General features: G+C 33.3%; 1 protein-coding gene across 2 annotated transcripts in view; it reads right to left on the bottom strand.

The window, feature by feature from the left end:
- The window catches only part of LOC120413700 (dopamine D2-like receptor), a 381,692-nt gene that overhangs the window by 109,485 nt on the left and 251,135 nt on the right, over positions 1–21,072 (bottom strand). The gene's annotated exons all lie outside the window — the stretch shown is intronic.

The raw sequence follows: 21,072 nt of genomic DNA, 5'->3' as shown, positions 1-21,072 counted from the left end.
AAATATTGTTTTCGAAAAGATCGGAAATTTCACGAGTGTTTCATATTTTAGCATTGTAAATCGGACCATTTGTTGCTGAGATATCGACATTAGAAAATGGTGGGTTGTCTGGGTGAGACTTAGAAAACATAAATTTTCCTGTTTTTTAACCTTTGCATGGTAATATCTCAGCAACTAAGAGTCGTATCAACAAAGTTCAAAAAAGCAAAATATAGAGAATTTTCTCAGCTTTTCAAAAATATTTTTTTCAAAGGTAGGCAAACATGGGCACTAATTTAAAAAAATGAAAAACTGCGACATTAAAAAAAAAAACTTACCTAAAAATGGATATAAATTGGAAATGGTGCATTTTTTGAAAAATTTACTAATGTACTTTTTGATTGCAAATTCGATTTTAAATCGAAAAATAAAGTTGAAATTTTTGCGACCAATATTTCGATTTTTTTTAAATCAGTATTGATTCAAAAAATTATAACTCGGTCAAAGATGTTTTGCCCGTTCTGAAAATTTCTTAAAAGTTCACATTTGATGTCTCCTAAAACATATTTGAAAATGAAAAATAAAAATAGTGTTTTTTTTTTTTTGCAAATCATGTTTAAGTGACTAAAGTGAATTTAAAAATCAACAAAAAAAAATTCCGTGTAAAATATATTTTAAGTGTAATCCTTATCCATACCTACAACTTTACCGAAGACACCAAATCGATTAAAAAATTCCTTCCAAAGGTACAGATTTTTGAATTTTCATTAATCATTTTTGTATGGACAGCTGCCAAATTTGTATGGAAAATTATATGGACAAACTAATGATGCAAAATGGTTTCTTTGGGCATACCGAAGGAACCAATAACGTTTCAGCCGGACTGAAAAATACAAATAAAATCGTATGAATTGAATTGCTCATTTGAATAATAAGAATTTGAACAGTTTAATTACTTTTTTGAAATAACTCTGAACTAATCGAAAACTATTTGAGATTGGCTTTGTTTATAGATGGTGCTTTGTCCTTTGGCTAAGAAAATCATGTGTTATATTTATAGTCTTGAAAAATAAAAATTCCATCATTTTTCGATATTTTTAATCATTGTCATCATAATTAAAAATTGATTTTGTATGCATAAAACTTTCTCAATGTTGTTTCCCTTTCGCCTCATTAGTGAAGTTATTTCCTGAAAATTTGTATCTTGATAATGGATTTTCTGATCGATTTGGTGTTTCAGCAAGGTTGCAGTCATTTATAATATTTGACTTTTAAATAGTTGAAGTTTACTTTCTAAACTACTTTACATTTATTTATTTTTTGGGACTAAAAATAGCATCTTTTGCGTAAGAGTAAAATGTTGTCTAAAAAAACTTCAAAAATCATGTTAAAATGCAAAATAAAATTTGAAATCGAAAATTACTGAATAAGACTTTTTTTTATTGATGAAGTGCAATGTTTTTAAGCCATAGCCACTTTCAGGTAAATTTCATTGCATTTGCACATTTTTTAATCAACTTTTTTTTTACTAAAGCTCAATTTCCCAAAATACGTATTTTTTTATTTTCGGGATTTTTTGATATGTTTTAGGGGACAAAAATCTTCAACTTTTGAGCTATAGAGAAACATGGTCAAAAAATCAGCCGCCGAGTTATGATTTTTTGAAAAAATAGTGATTTTTGGAAAAAAAATCGAAGTTTCATGCAAAAACAAGTTTGACAATATTTTTTAATGCAAAATTGAATTTGCAATCGAAAAGTACTCTACTGATTTTTTGATAAAGGGCTCCGTTTTCAAGATATAGCCACCGAAAGTTTGATTTTAGCGAAATATTTGCAGTCTTTCGATTTTTAAAAAAAGTGACTATGAGTGACCATTTCTAAAAATATTTTTTTTTAAAGTTCAGAAAATTTGCTATAAAATTGTCTATGAGACATTGAAGATTGGACATTGGGTTGCTGAGATAGAGCCGCTTTAAGAAAAAGAAACACGAATATTGAAGTTTTCTAAATCTCACCAAAACAACCCGCCATTTTCTAATGACTATATCTCAGCAACTTATGGTCCGATTTTCAATGTTAAAATATTAAACATTCGTGAAATTTTCCGATCTTTTCGAAAAAAATATTTTGAAATTTTTTAAATCAAGACTAACATTTTAAAAGGGCCAAACATTGAATATTACGCCCATTTAAAATGCTAATCTTGATTTAAAAAAAAAAATCCTAAAGATCGGAAAATTTCACGACTGTTTCATATTTTAACATTGAAAATCGGACCATTAGTTGCTGAGATATCGTCATTAGAAAATGGTGGGTTGTTTTGGTAAGATTTAGAAAACTTCAATATTCGTGTTTCTTTTTCTTAAAGCGGCTCTATCTCAGCAACCCAATGTCCAATCTTCAATGTCTCATAGACAATTTTATAGCAAATTTTCTGAACTTTTAAAAAAAAAAATATTTTTAGAAATGGTTACTCATAGTCACTATTTTTAAAAATCGAAAAACTGCAAATATTTCGCTAAAATCAAACTTTCGGTGGCTATATCTTGAAAACGGAGCCCTTTATCAAAAAATCTGTAAAGTACTTTTCGATTGCAAATTCAATTTTGCATTAAAAAATAATGTCAAACTTGTTTTTGCATGAAACTTCGATTTTTTTCCAAAAATCACTATTTTTTCAAAAAATCATAACTCGGCGGCAGATTTTTTGACCATGTTTCTCTATAGCTCAAAAGTTGAAGATTTTTGTCCCCTAAAACATATCAAAAAATCTCGAAAATCAAAAAATACGTATTTTGGGAAATTTAGTTTTAGTGAATCAGTGTCTTGCGAACCTTCGAGGTGAACGGACACTAGAGCTGCGGTATTTTTTACTACCTAAGCTCAGAGTTATTTCAAACAAAATTCACAGTCTTTTTAAAGACCACCTGAGTTACTTTCCAAAATTCTAAACAGTCTTTTCAAGACTAACCCCACCTGAAATTTTGTTGTATTTTACAAACGAAGCCATCTTTTTAAGAGAACTTTGCTTGCAAAATGCGTCAAAACAAAGGTAAAGATTTGATCGTTACGTCGGTGAAGCGTTTGAACGCTAAACCGGCTAACGGAAACAGAAAAAGAAAACAGCCTCATCCGAGGTCTGATTCTGATTCTGAAAGTGAGGTCAATCCTCCAATTCCATTGACAAACAGTTTCGGTGTTTTATCTGAAACTGTTGACAAAGATCCTTCTCCTCGTACTGAGCCTTCTGCCGTCGAGAAACGAGTAAAGGCTCCGCCAATTGTAGTGACTTCCGTCTCCGATTTGGCCAGCTTTCGAACGCAACTGAAGAATTGCAAGGAAACTTGCAATTTGAAGGTTTCGTTCCAGCTTGGTCGAAGAGGAGAATGTCGCTTGTTGACGGAATCTTTACAAGATCACCAAACTTTTGTTGGTTATTTGAAAAACCACAAACACAATTTCTACACGTATGAAACCAAGAATGCTCGTCCATTCAAGGCGGTCCTGAGAGGTCTCTCCAACGACTTGTCGGTGGATGAGATCAAAAACGAACTTAAGGTGTTGCTTGGCTTTGCCCCATCCCAAGTAATACCAATGAAGAAAAAATCAAACGGGAATATTTCTCGCTTTGGTTTGACTTCACAATTTTATCTGATTCATTTCAACAGAAATGAAATCAACAATTTGAAACTTTTGGACAAAGTTCAGTTTTTGTTCCATGTACGGGTAAAGTGGGAGCATTTTAAGAAACATGGCGGTAATGGCCAGAATCTGACCCAGTGCCGGCGTTGCCAGGCATTCGGTCACAGTACTGATCATTGCGCCATGGTTCCAAAATGCATGGTTTGCGGGGATTCTTCTCACGACAAGGACAATTGTCCCGTGAAAGAAGTCACCCAATTTAAATGTGCAAATTGTGGTGGAAATCACAAATCAAATTTCTGGGATTGCCCCATCAGAAAAAAGGTTTTGGATTCTCGTGCTAAGCATCAGCCGAAATCCAAACCGAAATTTTCTCAAAGTCAGGTTGTACCTGCATCTTTAAATCAAACGTTCGTGCTGTCTCACTCGAACAATACCCCTACCATGGAAAAGTTAGGTAACAGCAATGGCATTTCTTATGCCAACGTCGTTTCGGGTTCGGGTTCATCCACGAATTTTAAATCCTCTACCAATTTTCAAATTGGGCAGGTACCTCAAATTTCATTTGAAAATTTTTCTGCTGGCAACGCTTTGGGATCTTCTGATCTCGGCGATGTTACGTTTGAAAAAATGTCTTTTTTGCAAAACTCACTGTTTGGTTTGATTCAAACAATGAGTAATGCTACATCCATGATGGAAGCTATCCAGATTGGATTAAAATTTGCGAATGATGTTGTTCTTACCCTGAAGTTTAATCATGGATCTAAGTAATTCCATCAATATTATGAATTTTAATGCTCGCTCTTTGAAAGCGAAAGAAAATGAATTTTTCAACTTTTTACGAGTTCATAACGTGCATGTTGCTGTTATAACCGAAACATTTTTAAAAACTGGCACTTATTTGAAAAGTGATCCAGATTATAAAGTTATAACCAATAACAGAATGAATCGAAATGGCGGTGGAGTTGCAATAGTTATCCACCGTAGTATGACTTATAGCACTTTACGTGACTTTAAGTTAAAAGTTATTGAAAGTTTGGGCATTGAACTTGAAACTTCTTTTGGGAAAATTATGATTGCAGCTGCATATTTGCCTTTCCAATGCACTGGGGAAAATAAAAATTATTTCAAAGGGGATTTGAAAAAACTTACTCGGCATAGATCTCGATTTTTGATCATCGGTGATTTTAATGCCAAACACCAATCTTGGAATAATTCAAAAGTAAATTCCAATGGTAAAATTCTATTCAGAGATTGCACTTCTGGTCTTTATTCGGTTTTATACCCGAATGGGCCAACTTGCTTTTCTTCTGTTAGAAATCCATCAACAATTGATTTGGTTTTGACAAATCAAAGTCAGTATTGTGGTCCTTTAGTGACTCAGGCTGATTTTGATTCTGATCACCTTCCAGTAACATTTTCACTTTCTCATGAAGCAGTTACCAGACCCAATAGTTCTGTGTTTAATTACCACAAAGCTAATTGGGACAGGTATCAGCATCATATTGAGAACAATTTAAATCATGATTTTGTTTTAGAAACCAAAGCCGATATTGATTCAGCCTTGGAATCTTTAACTAATGCAATTTTGGATGCAAGGAATATTGCTATTCCTAAAGTCCAAGTCAAATTTGATTCTCCCATTATTGATGACGATCTTCAGCTTTTGATTCGTCTGAAAAATGTTCGCCGAAGACAGTATCAACGTTCTCGTGATCCTGCACTGAAGCGAATTCAAAAAGATTTGCAAAAGGTTATTGACCACAGATTCACTCTCCTGCGAAATGAAAAGTTCGCAAGAGATGTCGAACAAATTAAACCTTATTCCAAGCCTTTTTGGAAACTTTCAAAGGTTCTTAAGAAACCTCAAAAACCAATCCCTTCTTTAAGAGATGGTGATAATATTCTATTAACTAATGGGGAGAAAGCTCAAAAACTTGCCCAGCAGTTTGAGAGTGCTCATAATTTTAACTTAAATGTTTTGAGTCCTATTGAAGATCAAATTTCAATAGAATTTCAGAATATTGCTGAACAAGAATTTTCATCAGATGAAGTTTTTAATACGGATCTGAATGAAATAAAATCTATTATCAAAAAATTTAAAAATATGAAAGCCCCTGGCGAGGATGGCATTTTTTACATTTTAATTAAAAAATTACCTGTAGCAACTTTAAGTAGCTTGGTCAAAATTTGCAACAAATGTTTTGATTTGGCATATTTTCCCAGTAGTTGGAAAAAAGCCAAAGTAGTTCCGATTTTGAAACCGGATAAAAATCCTGCTGAAGCCTCAAGCTATCGGCCCATTAGTTTGCTTTCATCTATTAGTAAATTATTCGAAAGAATAATTCTTAATAGAATGATGACGCACATTAATGAAAATTCAATTTTCGCTGATGAGCAGTTTGGATTTCGCCTTGGGCATTCAACTACTCATCAGTTGTTGAGAGTTTCAAATTTAATTCGAAGCAACAAATCTGAGGGCTATTCTACTGGCGCTGCTCTTCTAGACATAGAAAAAGCATTTGACAGTGTTTGGCATAAAGGTTTGATTGCGAAATTGAAAAGGTTTAATTTTCCGATTTATATCGTGAAAATTATTCAAAATTATTTGACGGATCGTACTCTGCAGGTATGTTATCAGAATAGCAAATCTGATCAACTACCTGTACGTGCTGGCGTCCCTCAAGGAAGCATTTTGGGTCCAATTTTATACAATATTTTTACTTCTGACTTGCCTGATTTGCCCCCAGGATGTCAGAAATCACTTTTTGCTGATGATACAAGCATATCCGCCAAAGGTAGAAGCCTTCGTGTCATCACAAGAAGATTACAAAAAAGCTTGGATATTTTCAATTCTTATTTGAAAGAATGGAAAATTACTCCAAATGCTGCAAAAACTCAACTTATTATTTTCCCTCACAAACCAAGGGCTGATTTTCTTAAACCAAAAAGTCATCACATTATAAAGATGAATGAGGTAAATTTAAAGTGGGAGGATAAAGTGAAATATCTTGGACTTGCTTTTGACAAAAACCTTACTTACAAGGATCACATTGAAAGTATTCAGGTTAAATGTAACAAATATATTAAATGTTTGTACCCACTTATAAACAGGAATTCTAGACTTTGTCTCAAGAATAAACTGTTAATTTATAAACAAATTTTCAGACCTGCCATGCTTTATGCTGTGCCGATCTGGACAAGCTGTTGCTTAACCAGGAAGAAAAAACTTCAGAGGATTCAGAACAAAATTCTGAAAATGATTCTGAAACTTCCTCCCTGGTTCAGCACCAGTGAACTTCATCAACTAGCCGAAGTTGACACTTTGGATGTTATGTCCAATAAGATAATTGATGCATTTCGACAAAAATCATTGCAGTCTTCAGCTGCATTGATCCGCTCTTTATATAGTTTATAAGTTAGTTTTAAGATATCCCTTTCCCTTTTGTACATGTAGGACCTCCTACATTTGAAATCACTGAATAGCGAAAGCTACAATATTTCATGAATAAATGAAAGTTGCTAGTATTTAAAATTGAGGTGAAAAGTCATCGTTTGTGATTGGACACTCAATAATATTTTAACTGAATGAATGTACATGGAAAAGAAAATCTGAATAAATATAAATTAAAAAAAAAAAAATAGTTTTAGTGAAAAAAAAATTGCCCGTGTACCTATTTTTTTCTCAAAAGTCCTCAACAATACCTACAACTTTGCCGAAGATACCAAATTGATCAGAAAAATTCACTCAAAAGTTACAGCTGTTTGAATATTTACATACCATTTTTGTATGGACAGCTGCCAAAATTGTATGGAGACTTGTATAGATGAACCAATGACACAAAATAGCTTATTTGATCATAAGAAAGGCCCCCACAAAGTTTGAGCCAAATCGAAAAATATAAATAAAATCCATTTTGGTAGAGAATTGCTCTATAGAATTTTTTTAAAATCCTATTAGCTATTGTGTTTCAAATGTTTATAGGACCTTTTAAAAAAAATTTGAATGTGTTAAATTTTCTGCTTTCTTTTATAAAAAAAATTAAAAAAGGAATAACAATTTTTAACCTTTTCGAAATGTTACTCTTGATTCTAAAAATTCGCACAAATAAACTAATTTTGCCAACCTTACAGTTTCGTTTAAAAAAAATCGAATTTCTCAAAAGATCAGAAAATTAAAAAAAAAATCTTTTTTTCCTCATAGTTCTAATCTTTGACTGCTGGTTTGTTAAAAGCTCAAATAATATGCTTAAAAAATGCTTGAAAAAATTAAAAAAAAATGAAGGCGGGCCATTTTTTTTTGTTTCAACAGTTTTATTTTATTTTTTTCGATTCAAGGTTGAGTTGCCTGTATGGGTTGAACAGAGAGGGACTAATTGTTCATAAGTCAATCGTTGAAAGGTTCAGCAACGTTCAAGAATACAACAATTGTGTAGAATTTTCTGATCTTTTTGAACACAATTTTCTCATCATTGTAAAATTGAAGAGGACGGAAAATGTTCAACTTTTTGAAAAAATGTGATAACCAAAAAAATTTACCTTAAATTACTCAAATTTTATTTTAGTGGTCCTCCAGCAAAACCCCTTAAAAACCTCAATCAAAAAAGAATCCACCACACGACGGGGGGTGTGACATAAATCAAATTTATGTTTGCTGCATGCCACACACACACCATGCAAACACACATTCCTACTACACGCAGTGAGAGAGCAATTACGCTGAGCCCTCCTCCTTTTCGCTGTGAGCGTGATTGACCGTGCTGGTGCTGGTGGTGTTCTACATACATAATTCATAAAAATAAAAGCAATGGTCAATAAAAAGCTGGTTATGAGCAGCAATTGTCAAAGGGGGTGGGGAGGGAGGCGGAGGGAACTCAACATTTGCACATAATTTCCCTCGTCATTAATGAGCGAGCTTTTTACCACGCGAGCTGTTGCTGAGCCGTTTTGAAATTGCCCTTAGACTTTATGGTGGATGCATAATTGAAAAAAAAAGAAGTTTTAGCAGAAGGAGTTAATTTTGTGTAAAACAGATTAAAAAGAAGAAAAATTTAGAAAAATGAAATAAATGTCAACAATATTGCGACCAAAATGTCTTCAAATTTTCCCACTGTCCAACAAGTTTCATGAAAAGGATTTTGTTTGCTTTTTCCATCACAATTCCACGGAGGCCGGTTTTCCGCCGCACCACCACCACATATCGCCGTCGAGCATGGTCATAATGAGAATGTTAGCTAGTCTCTCTGTGTGAGTGTGTGTGACTTTGTTTGTGACTATGTTTATGGTGTTTATGTTAGCATGTTGGTTGCGATGCTTATGAAACGATGGCGCTGCTTATCGTTTCCCCCGTATGGACGAGGAACAGCACACTTCCGGATGCAATAAAGTGCCGCAGGTTTTTGTTCAGGATAGAGGAAAGGTTTGACAAAGTAGTGGTATGTTTAGTGTTTGTGGGGAGGGGGTCTACTAAAGCGATAAGAACCAGTTGGTGGAACTTATTTTAGCTGCTTTTGCTGAAAAGCGTGGTGTACACGAAATAAACAAATATCATTTCGAAAAGTGTTGTTTTTTTATATAAAGCCGATGATCTAAACTTTAGACACATTTGGAAGGCATTAAATTAAGTTATGTCTTTAAAATAACCCCTAGATCTTCCTGAAGATGACTCAAACCTGAGTCGAATAGTCGAGAAATTTTGAAAAAAAAAACGGTGTTTCATTAACCCCTGACTGCCGCAGCCAACAAAAAAGAAGCATCACCATCTACAGTTGTTAAACTTGTCGTAAAGAAACGATCACCAGTTGTGGTTCAAGCTGGGATTTTAACCCCTATCTATCAATTACGAGGCGGAAGCGTTACCACTACGTCAAAAGAGGTGAGCTGTGCCTTTGACTTCAAATATAAGAAATGGGTCATTCTCCGCTCAATCACGAAGCAGTTGCCCCTAGCCCTCTTCAATTTGGGTGAAACTTAGTCCTAAGGGGTGGTCCCTGATCACGAATACGACTCCATTTTTCGATGTCTCGTAATGGAGGAGTGACACGACCCCTTCAATTTTTGATAATTCGAACAAATACGTGTTTTTCAATCATTTGTAGCCAAAAATTATCATGATTTGGAAATTTGGTGTCAGTGGGACTTTTATGTACTTGTTCTAATAGCATTTTTTGAAGAATAAAAAACCAATTATCGTCGAAAAAAATCTTCTTGTATCTTATATCTTGAGACGGAATTTTCTGATCGATTTGGTGTCTTCGGCAGAGTTAAAGGTTATCAGGACTTTTAAGAAAAAGTTATCCTGTAACAATTTTTTTTCTATTTTTTTATTAACTTTGAGACTTTGAGTTGAATTTCCAAAATGATTATTTTTTAATTTACAAAGGTTTTTGATACGTTTTAGGCGACAAAAACCGCAACTTTTGATATAGAGAAGTATGGACAACAATGTTGCAGCCGAGTCATAATTAGGGGGAGAGGGGGTAATATGCACCCCCGGGGCAAAATGCACCCCCAGCATTTTTCGGTATTGGGAAGATTTTTTCAGGGAAAAAATCATAGAAATTGGAAGCTTAACATAGTAAAACTATGCTGGTAAAGTTTGAGCATGGTAGGATAAAAACAGCCAAAGTTATTTACAAAACTTTAAAATGTTGTGTTTTGATATAATTTTTATTGAACTTTCAATATGATTTTTGGACAATATCAAAGGCATTTGTTGATACTGTAAGTGTTGATTTATATAGTTTTTGCCATAATCTTCATTATTCTATAGATAGATGAGTTCTAAAACATAAAAAAATGTATTTTTAATTGAACTTTATGTAATAAGCGTGGTCGGGGCAAAATGCACCACAGTGACGCTCCTTTGTAAAAACAGCGGTGTCATCTAGTGGTGACTAGTGAAAACTGATTTTACCCGGTGCATTTTGCTCCATTGTTGTGGTGCATTTTGCCCCGTTGTTGTAATGCATTTTGCCCCAATGTTGGGGTGCATATTGCCCTGCATGATTGTTTGGAATGAATCAAAAATGTTTTTAGAAATTTGCATTTTAAAAAAAATGTGAGGGTTTTCAAGACATTTTTTCACATGGATTAAGAAGAATAAGAGTTGTTTTAGAACATTTAACAAAATTCTTCCACAGAATTGATGTTATGGTTAAGAAATCACAGTTTTCCGTTAGGGGGTGCATATTACCCCCTCTCCCCCTAAAAGAAATTTTTTTTTTGGAAAACATTAGCGTGTTAGCCTAGAAGTCTTCAGACTTCAGTTTTTTATGTGAAATCAAAATTTCAATCGAAAGGTACTTTACAGATTCATTGATAAAGTGCACCATCAAAATATAGCTACCTAAACATTAATTTGAACCTAAAAATTCCCGTTTTCGATTTTTGAAACAGTGTCCATGATTGTTCATTCCTGAAAATATTGTTTTCGAAAAGTTCAGAAAATTTCCAATAAAATTGTCCAAGAGAAATTCAAGATTGAACGTAAAACTCGTAATATTTAATAATAAATTTTCTGCCAACAATTGTATGGAGACTTGTATGGTTGATCAAGGTTTCCACAAAGTTTGAGCCAAATAAAAAGATACAAAAAATGGTTGAAATTTACCGATTTCGTAGAAAATTGCCCACCTAGAAAAAAATAATTTTCATCGATTTTATTTTTTTGTGAGTCTGTAGCTCAGAAATTAATTGTCCGATTTTCAAAATTCCAAAGAGAAAATTATAATAAATTTCCAAGCTTTCAAAAAATAATCAAAGGTGCTTTTCTTTCAAGAATTATTTATTAAGCTCAAAAAACCTGAAAATCGAAAATTTATGCATTACAGTAGTTATAACTTAAGAACGAATTTTCCGCAAATTAATATCTCGTAAACCAGATTTTGCACCATCACAAAACATATTAAAAAACGAAAATTTAAAAAAAAACTTTTTTTGGGAGTTCAATTTTATTCATTGAAAGTGTTTTTATTTTTAAGAGTATTTCTAAATTCTAGCTATAAAGCTGTGTAGCAGACAAATTTCGGAAAGATCTATCTGAAAATTATGTTTTATTAGCTTTTGCAATTTATTTTTAAACCTTAAATCATTAGAAAATGTGTAATATAGTAACATAGTATCAAAAAATTACTGTGTCATATTTAAGAACCTCGCAGATATCTATTCATTTAGCAATGTGATTTCAGTTCATACAATCGTATTGCAGTATCATTTTCACAAAACCTATTTTTTTGTTAATGCATGCGTTAATGTAAGGGTTTGAATTATGAAATTATGATTATTTAAATTTACAATATTTCTCAACTGTTTCTTTAGATCCAAAATGCCACCTACACACAAATTATTAAATATCTTTTTTTGAATTTTAAATTCTTGAGTTCCCCATGACATAATTTAACCTTACTTTCAGCTGACTTTTTTTTACATGTTTACCTGACATTAAACATTTGAAAATATATTTATTACTTATGAATCGAAATTTTAAAAACTCAAACAACATCAACTTATTTTTAATGATTCTCTCAAATGTAAAATTCATATATTCAATTTTTCAATTCAATTGGTGTTTATTAGAATTTAACAGTTCTGCTCCAGGATGTCACATTTGCAATTCAGAGATTTGGAGAACCTTTCAACTGAGATCAATTCATAAGCCTTTGCAGGGAGGGTACATGTTTCTAAATTTATATTTTGCTAGCTGCGTGCTCTTTTAGGGAAAATAAATTTTGAGAAAAAAACCCTAGATCTATGTAAAATTCATATATATTTTGTAAAGTAACACAAACTTTATGATTAAAAAGACGTTAAATAAATTGATCTCTCATAATATGTTTGATAAAATTTAAATCAACCACATCATTAGAAGAATTAAAACCCTTCCAATTAAAATACACACTTTCTATTCCAAAGCACCCCTCGTCAAACGCTTGACACATCATCCCTTTCTCCACAAAAGCTTGCGTGCCGCGAACCACTTTTCCAGTTGAAGCTTTTCTTACAAAGCTGCTCCCCCCTTCACCCACCCCCGTCACTCAACCAGAAGAAGCCGTTTACATTCTTAGTGGGTTGAGTTTTTGTTTCGCGATAATAGTTTCTGCTTGCTACCCTTTTTTTACGGTCGAGCTTTTATTCTTCCTTTTAGATTTCTTTCCACTTGGTGTCATTTGTTGCTGCGGAAAAGTGGGGGAACGGGGTGGTTGGAAGGAGGATCGTTTTTCCTATCTTGTCTTCTATTTCACATGGCTTTTATTTGTTTTTTTGCTTCTTTTCTTTCCAACCAGACAGAGTAACGATAATTTTCCAGCACGAGCTTGTTATCGTTTCTGCAACATTGTTTTTCGAATTTTGCTTGCCGTTAGTTAGGAGGTGGAAAACGGGATTTCCACCAAACCCCCCTCCCTCCCATCACCCTTTCAATTTAACCACGGTGGGTGGCAGCTAATTAATGAACTGTACTCCGTTTTGTGTGACTTGTGCTGAGTCAGTGCTCGCAATGGCGCAATGGGGAAATAGCTGAGCATGTTTTGGCTCTCCCGGCGAGATGATGATGAGGGTAATAAAATAAGCGAGTTTAATGCTGCCATCTTGTCGTCTTTGCACACGCGAGAACTTGAGCTCGAATTCTAGGCAGCAAATCCAGTCGGAAACGTGAAACTATGACTTTGGTGGGAAGACAATTCAATTCAAGTTCTTTTAGGGTTGAGGAAGGAGGTTGGAAAGATATCGTTCCATTAATGAAATTGTATTGTAGTGTTTTGCTGTATAATTTTGAGGTTAGTTATGGGGTTGAGACAATTGATGTTGTTTTTCAAAGCAATTTAAAAAAAAAAACATTATACATTAATCGCCTTTATCAAATGTTTTGTTAAAAAAAGCGTGAATCTTAAACAAAAATTGGTTTTTAGGGTAACTTCCTCAGAAATAATATTCGAGGGGCATGCGAATATTGCCAGTGCGTGGCCGAATGGTAACGCTGTCCGCTTTGTAAGCGGATGATTCTGGGTTCGATTCCCATCCCGGGCAGACGGTAATAACAAAATTTATGCCATTTCAATAACAAATATTGTTAAAATAACAAAAAGTGTTATGGAATCTTCTTGAAAAATCAATGCTTGTATAAGGTTTTAATAACAGTTTATGTTATCATAACAAAGTTTGTTATTGGTCTGATATTGGTTGAAAGCCCAAACAACTTTGTAATAACATTTTTTGTTATGGAAGAATACCTCCAACTGTTATTGGGATGATCGGATTAGTTGTTAAAATAACAAAAAATAATAACAAAGATTTATTTGAAGAATAACTTAAAATGTTATTAGTCTGTTATCACAATAACAATCCACTAACAAAAAATTCATAACGACGAATAACAAATCTAGTTATACATAACATAAAATGTTATTGGCCTAGTATTTTCAAATATCAAAAAATGTTATTCCCAAGTTATTTCCGTCTGCTCGGGATCTGCTGCAACCTTCCATCGGATGAGGAAGTAAAATGTCGGTCCCGGCCTTGGTTGTTAGGCCGTTAAGTCATTCCAGGTGTAGGAGTCGTCCCCATGCCATAAGTACAAACAACACACCAAACCAAGCCTACTCCGGTGGAATCGCTGGCGGCGGTTGGACTCGCAATCCAAAGGTCGTCAGTTCAAACACTGGGGTGGAAGGTTCCTTGGAGTAGAAAGAGGTTTGGGTGCTCTCCCCATTCAAGCCTTCGGACTCCTAGGTCCGAGCAGAAACTTGCAATAGAGACCACAAAAGACCCGGGGGTCGTTAATGTGGATGGTTTGTTTTTTTTTTTTTTTGCGAATATTGCCTTTTATCGAGAAAAGGCATAAACCTACTCATATTTTTGAACTTGAATATCGTTGAATTTTTAGTCATCTAGTTTTCACTCTAAAAGAAAAGCGTGCAAAACGAAACGGTGAGCACTGAACGACGCTTTTCTGGGAAACTTGGTGTGACATACACAACAATCTTTCAATTTGGACGATATGAAAACTGCGCTTAGTTTTCAATCATTTTTTTTTTTGTTAATGTTCAGGCAGAAACAAACTTTGTTTACAGTTTTTGTCCCATGGCTCAGGTCGAGGCGGTGGCAAAAAAAAACAAATTCAAATCCAGATTTCCAAATTTTGAAGCAGCACAATATACATTTGACATCATTACAGTTATGCCACTATCAAAATTTGGCAAAATATTAATTAATTTTGAATTATTTTCTTTTCTTTTGCGCTTCCTGCCATTTCAATAACAAATACTGTTAAAATGTTATGGAATCTTCTTGAAAAATTAAGTTTTGCATAAGGATTTAATAGCAGTTTATGTTATCATAACAAAATTTGTTATAGGTCTGATATTGGTTGAAAGCCAAAACAACTTTGATATAACATTTTTTGTTATGGAAGAATAACTCCAACTGTTATTGGGATGATCGGATTAGTTGTTAAAATAACAAAAAATAATAACAAAGATTTGTTCGAAGAATAACTAAAAGTGTTATTAGTCTGTTATTACAATAACAATCCAATAACAAAAAAATCATAACGGCGAATAACAAATCATATTATAAATAACATAAAATGTTATTGGCCTAGTATTTTCAAATATCAAAAAATGTTATTCCTAAGTTATTTCCGTCTGCTCGGGTTTGATCGATCCGCCTAAAAAAAATTGTAGAAAGATTGAAAAGTATTTATTTGATTTTAAAGGCAGGCGTAAATTTGTGTTACACAATGTGTTCTGAATTATTTACAATCAATTTTACACGTTTTTTTAAATGAAAATTTAAATTATCGATAGTAATTACTATATACTATAGTCAAAAATTGTACTATCAATTCACATTCCTAGAAAAAAGTTGTTAAACTTTTGGGAAAGAAATAATTTCAATAGTGATTGGTGCTCTTAAACCAAAGTTTTGAAAACATGGAACTACGAAAAAATCTGTACAAAAGAAATAATATCTAGTATGTAAGAAAATTGTAAGTAGTCAACATAAGCTTGACGAATAAACAATAAACATCTTCCAAAGACCTAAAAAATAAAATAAAATCATTGCCATGATTGTTTATGTTCATAAATCAGTTCATATTAATAGTTCATTTACTCGTGAACAATGATGCCGTGTAGCAATATTGAACAAATCTCAAACGTTGGATTTTCATTTTTGAGTTTTTTACTGTCTATAGAAATTATTAACTGCATGGAATTGTGTGTTCGATAAGCAAATTTTCTTTCATTCCAGTTTTGATCATTAATCAAATCAAATCAAAAATTCATCATACTGTGTTTTCACTTTTTAACAGCTAATGTTAAATTAATTTTTGAAAGATGTTTTTTTTATATAAATAGCTTATTTGTGCTCTCAAGATAAATTTTACAGTTCTTATTTTGACATATATTTTTTTTTGTACTTTAGAAAGCCTTATTTTCTCACAATTAAATTTTTTTAATCAATTAGTTCAACTACTACACATTCAAGACCGTAAATGTGAAAAAAGTTCGTGGAATCAGGATGCAGGAAGAAACTGAAAATATCCACCAATCCGTTTTTTTAGAAAGAACTCTCTGATCAATTTGTTTTTTTCTGCACAATTGAGTTTTATAAATATAATTTTATTTTATACTTTTCATCAAAAGAACACTTTTCATCAAAAGAACACTTTTCATCAAAAGAACACTTTTCAATTTTACATTTGTTTTTTTACATACGTTTTAATTACGGCAAAATTATTTATTTTCAGAAAAAGTGATTTTATTAATGCTTAAAAAAATTAAAAACATAATTTCAGGCGATCAATTTGCAACAGAAAAGGACGATTGCGAAAATTTGATAAAGTGGCATGATTTATAAACAATTGTTAGGACAAATTTATTTTAAAAATATTGTCCATTTTTGGTCAGCTCAGTTTTTTTAATGGCCGGGAAATTTATCTACATTTTTTTATTGTTTTTTTTTGCTGAGATGCATTGCATTGCAAAGAATAAAAAACAAGAAAAATGAGAAGAGAAAAATCATATTTTGAAGAAACTTTAAAATGTTTGTTGTGATTTTGAAATTTTGAAAAAAAAATACAAAGATGAAAATGTTTCACAAAAGTTTCAATTTCCAAACTTCAAAGAAATCTTATTTTTGCGCAAAAAAATATTATTTTTTGGCCGAAATTTAAACGTTTTCCATGAAGTATAGGCTAGAGGGTGACGATTCTCGAGATTTTCAATTTCCCGGGAATCGAGAGTTGAACTTGGCAATTTCCCGGGAATTCCCGGGACCCGGGAGTTTTTTTTACTACGCCAACAGTGTCAGAAATTTAAAATGAAAAGTAATAAATGTGTTTCTTTTAAATGAATTCAGTTACTGTTAATTCATACTAATTCTATGAAACGTTAATTTGAACAGCCTCATTGTTTTGAGGAACTCGAGGAACTAAATAAAACTTTTGATTATTATTTTTTCTGAATCTGCAAAAACTAAATCGTTTCTTGAGTTTTTTAAGACTCAAAATTGTAGTTTAAAATATTTACGAATCTTAATTCGCACTGAGTGATTTTTCAAAAGGTTCACAAACTTGTTATTAAAATTTTGTAAAAAAATAACTAATATACCTTATATATAATTTACCACTATCGGGAATTTTGCGTTATGATAAACAACGACTCAAAACAACAAATTATATTGGGGTAATTCTCCGCCAACTCACACAGCAGTTGCCCCGACCCCTCTTCGATTTGCGTGAAACTTTGTCCTAAGGGGTAACTTTTGTCCCTGATCACGAATCCGAGGTCCGTTTTTTGATATCTCGTGACGGAGGGGCGGTACGACCCCTTCCATTTTTGAACATGTGAAAAAAGTGGTGTTTTTCAATAATTTGCAGCCTGAAACGGTGATGAGATAGACATTTGGTGTCAAAGGGACTTTTATGTAAAATTAGACGCCCGATTTGATGGCGTACTCAGAATTCCGAAAAAACGTATTTTTCATCAAAAAAAAAACACTAAAAAAGTTTTAAAAATTCTCCCATTTTCCGTTACTCGACTGTAAAATTTTTTGGAACATGTCATTTTATGGGAAATTTAATGTACTTTTCGAATCTACATTGACATTTTTTCATTTAGAACAAAATTTTTCATTTTAAAATTTCGTGTTTTTTCTAACTTTGCAGGGTTATTTTTAAGAGTGTAACAATGTTCTACAATGTTGTAGAGCAGACAATTACAAAAAATTTGATATACAAACATAAGGGGTTTGCTTATAAACATCACGAGTTATCGCGATTTTACGAAAAAAAGTTTTGAAAAAGTTGGTCGTCATCGATCATGGCCGTTCATGGTCACCCGCGACAGACACGGACGACGAAACAAAAAGAAACGCAAAAAGTAACTTTTTCAAAACTTTTTTTTCGTAAAATCGCGATAACTCGTGATGTTTATAAGCAAACTCCTTATAAATATGCATCAAAATTTTTGTAATTGTCTGCTCTACAACTTTGTAGAACATTGTTACACTTTAAAAAATAACCCTGCAAAGTTAGAAAAAACACGAAATTTTAAAATGAAAAATTTTGTTCTAAATGAAAAAATGACCCTTCTGGGTCAATGTAGATTCGAAAAGTACATTAAATTTCCCATAAAATGACATGTTCCAAAAATTTTTACAGTCGAGTAACGGAAAATGGGAGAATTTTTAAAACTTTTTTAGTGTTTTTTTCGATGAAAAATACGTTTTTTCGGAATTCTGAGTACGCCATCAAATCGGGTGTCTAATTTTTCATAAAAGTCCCTTTGACACCAAATTTCTATCTCATCACCGTTTCAGGCTGCAAATTATTGAAAAACACCTCTTTTTTCGCATGTTCAAAAATGGAAGGGGTCGTACCGCGCCTCCGTCACGAAATATCAAAAACGGACCTCGGATTCGTGATCAGGGACAAAAGTTACCCCTTAGGACAAAGTTTCACGCAAATCGAAGAGGGGTCGGGGCAACTTTTCCCGATTTCGTGTGAGTTGGTAGAGAATTACCCATTGTTTTTAAAATTTTTTAGTTCAACATTAAATATTCATTGAAAAAAACATTTACAGTTATCAGGAAAACCCAAATGTTCACATAAAACCAGATTGGATTGCTATGCTCAAGAGAAGATATGGAAATTGAACTTAACTTGATAAAGCTTTTCCCTTTTACAAATAATTAGAAAAAATAATATTTGAAAATAAAACATTTGATTTCATACCTGGGGTGTAACTGCTAAATAATTTTTAAGGTAAATTTTTGGGTCCACCTTTTTTTGGCTTCTCTAAATTATAGTTATTGGAATTTTTGACAAGTTAAAATTTACACTTTCTGAATAAGAAGATTAGAGAAACATTGGTTTATTCGAACTTGAACATCAAACTTTGGACATTCAATGTTCTAAACAATTATGAATTTTTTAAATGTTTTTTTTTCTGATTAGTTCACATAATTTTGCTTCGATATTTTTAAGTTTAAATTTCCCGGGAGTCTCGACCGAATTTCCCGGGAATCGAGAGGTCCAAAAATGGTCAATTTCCCGGGAATTTTTTCCCGGGAATTCCCGCTCGTCACCCTCTAAGTATAGCTCAAAAGTTAACATGTTAAGTCCACAAAAAAAAAAATCTATTTCGATTCGATAAGTGAGATTAAAACACCAATAAAGATTGCTGAACATTGACAAACCTTTTAAATATGAATACCATCAATCAATATTTTATGGAGTATTCTGGAGTGCCCAGAATATATATTTTTGTTGAACTCGCTCCACAAGCTGAATATTGTTCCGTGAGCTATTTAAGGACACTGGGCCAAATATGAGCTAAATCGGTCAACATTTACCCATCGTATGTGAAAAATCAGAAAAATGTATGAAATGCTCCATTTCCATACGGGTTTGTATGCAGGGTTCGCCAGCTCCATCCAAATATTCCCAAAAGTGAGATTCCTGTTAGGTCCTGTATAGTTATTATCGACTTTAACATTTTGTATTTTTTTTTTACATTTTTTCATCAACTTTAAGTTTGGATATAAATTAGTTGATCTTGACAAATTTCGCTCAAATTAGTGAAGATGCTTCAAATAACCCAAAAACCGTTTTAACGTGAGAAGCAGGGGGTTTTATTGAACAGCTGCCAAAATTGTATGGAGACTTTCATGGATGAGCCAATGACACAACATGGCTTCTTTGGTTATAGGAAAGACCCCCACAAAGTTCAAGTCGAATAAAAAAATACAAAAAAGTGGTTGAAATCGGCCGATTTCGTAGAGAATTGCTCAGATGTCAGATCATCAGATCATCATTTATATTTCAATGAGTATGCGACTAAGCACAAACGGATTGGTTTTTTCATCACATCCACTTATTTTTTGATTATTCTCGTAAACGAAAGCTGTTTCGTCTTTAGAGCAATTCTTGTGAAGATATCAAATACGAAATGCGCTTTGCTTTATAGGTTCAAATCTGGGAAATCTACCCTAATTCTTAAAACAAAACCCTCATCGATCATCCACACTAAAGCGAATCTTTCAAACTGCTACTCCAAACCTCCAGAACACTGACTGGCCGCTGACTGGCATCGACCATGTTGTAACAATATCCATTATGTCCGCGGATGACAGCGCCACGTCTAAAAGTATCCTCCACCCAAAAGTGTGGGCCAGTCTGAGCAAAAATCAGCCCTGGCTTCCCTTCAAAAACAGCCCGAGCCAAAGCTGTCAGTCATCCGTCGTTGTAATTTTTGTTGTTTCGCAAAACTCTCCCTCTCCCCTCGCAAGCAACAGTCTGTTGTTTTTCCTTCAATTTTTTCTCGCTTTCCTTTTTCAAAATCATCGACTTTGGCTTGTCAGCCCGTCGCGAAAATCGTTCATCATCTTGAGAAAGTAAGCACTTGTGAGTTGACTTTAGGGAGCCATTAAAAATTGCACCGTTTTTCCCGGATTTTCTTGTCTGCTTTAAATAAAAAAGATCCATTTTCGATTTTTCTCCTTTCTCCGCTATTACTCGTCATTTTCTCCGGCAGCTTAAAGCTACTCAGCTTTTTTCGACCCACTGCTGCGACGATTTTCCGCGAATCGCAATAATCATAAAAGTATTTAGGAAAATGAGATTTTATTTTCAGCTGGCACTCTAAGAAGGGCCAACAGAAAAAAAAACACCAATCTCGGAAAAGCTGAACAAGTATAAGTAATTTCGGTGCTTGTTTTTTCATCCGTCTTTCCGGAAAATTGACTGCAAGTTGCGAGAGGGGGTGAGGAAAACTGCCACCGGTTGCTCCCGATTTGGACGGGATTATTTTGAGGAGGGGAGGAAGGAAATCGCGATTGACTGTTGTAAAGACAAAGAAATATTAAAAAGTTATAAATCGAGCGGGATTGAGTGAAATGAAAAATTTATCTCGGACGAGGGCGGAAAAGCGATAAAAGGACCCTTCGA

This window comes from Culex pipiens, chromosome 3 (assembly GCF_016801865.2).
Source record: "Culex pipiens pallens isolate TS chromosome 3, TS_CPP_V2, whole genome shotgun sequence".
In the NCBI taxonomy this organism is placed as follows: domain Eukaryota; kingdom Metazoa; phylum Arthropoda; class Insecta; order Diptera; family Culicidae; genus Culex; species Culex pipiens.
This window is presented reverse-complemented; position numbering and strand designations above follow the sequence as displayed.